Raw genomic sequence first — 2,611 nt, 5'->3', positions numbered from 1 at the left:
ATTTAGTAAGCCAAGGGCAACTTGGTCTGCGTTAGTGTGAGACAGGAGGGCCTTGAAATCTTCATCATTTTCAACTGTCTGGTCAACATTGATGGTTATGTTTACTAGCTTAGATTGTTCGTTGGCCAAAAACGTTACACTATTGTCAGACATTGCAGTATAGTCGACGGGAGAGAATGCTGTGCCGTTGTTTGTGCTTAGCCTGAGACAAAGAGCAAATGAATGGTTATTGAATACCATACAATAGGCTATTGAAGGTAAAAGATTCAGAAAAGAAGGAGTGCAAAGACAATATTTTGATTGCCAATACTTTTCGCAGAATTCAATCAATCACACAAACCAATTCTATTCTACTTACTTCACATCAAGAGAAATGTCAGAGGTCCCAGTCTTTGTGATGTTCACTGTAACATAACCCGTATCTTCCTCAACTGAATACGATGAGGACGCAAAGCTGAAAGTTGCTGTGGATCAATGAAAACAAAGACTATCATGGACCAAGTTTTAAAGGAAGACAACAGTTACAGTCTTTAAAACCCAATAGAACAATTGTTGTTACCCAAGAGTTGTACTTAAATAGACATATAGTATTATGACGGGAACACTTTCTTTGGTAAAATTCCATACCAATTCCAAAGGCAGCAATATACATTTTTGGCATAAGACATCAAAAATCTTTAGCAAGCCCAAATTTTTATTATAACAATTTTCTCTTTATAGTACAAAGTCTTTTAACAAAATGTCTGTTAGTCAAAATAAATCAAAAGATTAGTTTACTCCAGTCACCTTGATCATCGTTGCCAATTGTGATTGTCGTCGTATTTAGTAGGCCAAGGGCAACTTGGTCTGCGTTAGTGTGAGACAGGAGGGCCTTGAAATCTTCATCATTTTCAATTGTCTGGTCAACATTGATGGTTATGTTTACTAGCTTAGATTGTTCGTTGGCCAAAAACGTTACACTATTGTCAGACATTGCAGTATAGTCGACGGGAGAGAATGCTGTGCCGTTGTTTGTGCTTAGCCTGAGACAAAGAGCAAATGAATGGTTATTGAATACCATACAATAGGCTACTGAAGGTAAAAGATTCAGAAAAGAAGGAGTGCAAAGACAATATTTTGATTGCCAATACTTTTCGCAGAATTCAATCAATCACACAAACCAATTCTATTCTACTTACTTCACATCAAGAGAAATGTCAGAGGTCCCAGTCTTTGTGATGTTCACTGTAACATAACCCGTATCTTCCTCAACTGAATACGATGAGGACGCAAAGCTGAAAGTTGCTGTGGGTCAATGAAAACAAAAACCATCATGGACCAAGTTTTAAAGGAAGACAACAGTTACTGTCTTTAAAACCCAATAGAACAATTGTTGTTACCCAAGAGTTGTACGTAAATAGACATATAGTATTATGACGGGAACACTTTCTTTGGTAAAATTCCATACCAATTCCAAAGGCAGCAATATACATTTTTGGCATAAGACATCAAAAATCTTTAGCAAGCCCAAATTTTTATTATAACAATTTTCTCTTTATAGTACAAAGTCTTTTAACAAAATGTCTGTTAGTCAAAATAAATCAAAAGATTAGTTTACTCCAGTCACCTTGATCATCGTTGCCAATTGTGATTGTCGTCGTATTTAGTAGGCCAAGGGCAACTTGGTCTGCGTTAGTGTGAGACAGGAGGGCCTTGAAATCTTCATCATTTTCAACTGTCTGGTCAACATTGATGGTTATGTTTACTAGCTTAGATTGTTCGTTGGCCAAAAACGTTACACTATTGTCAGACATTGCAGTATAGTCGACGGGAGAGAATGCTGTGCCGTTGTTTGTGCTTAGCCTGAGACAAAGAGCAAATGAATGGTTATTGAATACCATACAATATGCTACTGAAGGTAAAAGATTCAGAAAAGAAGGAGTGCAAAGACAATATTTTGATTGCCAATACTTTTAGCAGAATTCAATCAATCACACAAACCAATTTTATTCTACTTACTTCACATCAAGAGAAATGTCAGAGGTCCCAGTCTTTGTGATGTTCACTGAAACATAACCCGTATCTTCCTCAACTGAATACGATGAGGACACAAAGCTGAAAGTTGCTGTGGATCAATGAAAACAAAAACTATTATGGACCAAGTTTTAAAGGAAGAAACAGTTACATGCTTTAAACCCCAATAGAACAACTGTTGTTACCCGAGAGTTGTACTTAAAAAGACATATAGTATTATAACGGGAACACTTTCTTTGGTAAATTTCCATAGCAATTCCAAAGGCAGCAATATACATTTTTGGCATAAGACATCCAAAATCTTTAGCAAGCCCAAATTTTTATTATGACAATTTTCCTTTTATAGTACAAAGTCTTTCAACAAAATGTCTGTTAGTCAAAATAAATCAAAAGATTAGTTTACTCCAGTCACCTTGATCATCGTTGCCAATTGTGATTGTTGTCGTATTTAGTAGGCCAAGGGCAACTTGGTCTGCGTTAGTGTGAGACAGGAGGGCCTTGAAATCTTCATCATTTTCAACTGTCTGGTCAACATTGATGGTTATGTTTACTAGCTTAGATTGTTCGTTGGCCAAAAACGTTAAACTATTGTCAGACA

This window comes from Nematostella vectensis, chromosome 11 (assembly GCF_932526225.1).
Source record: "Nematostella vectensis chromosome 11, jaNemVect1.1, whole genome shotgun sequence".
NCBI lineage: Eukaryota > Metazoa > Cnidaria > Anthozoa > Actiniaria > Edwardsiidae > Nematostella > Nematostella vectensis.
This window is presented reverse-complemented; position numbering follows the sequence as displayed.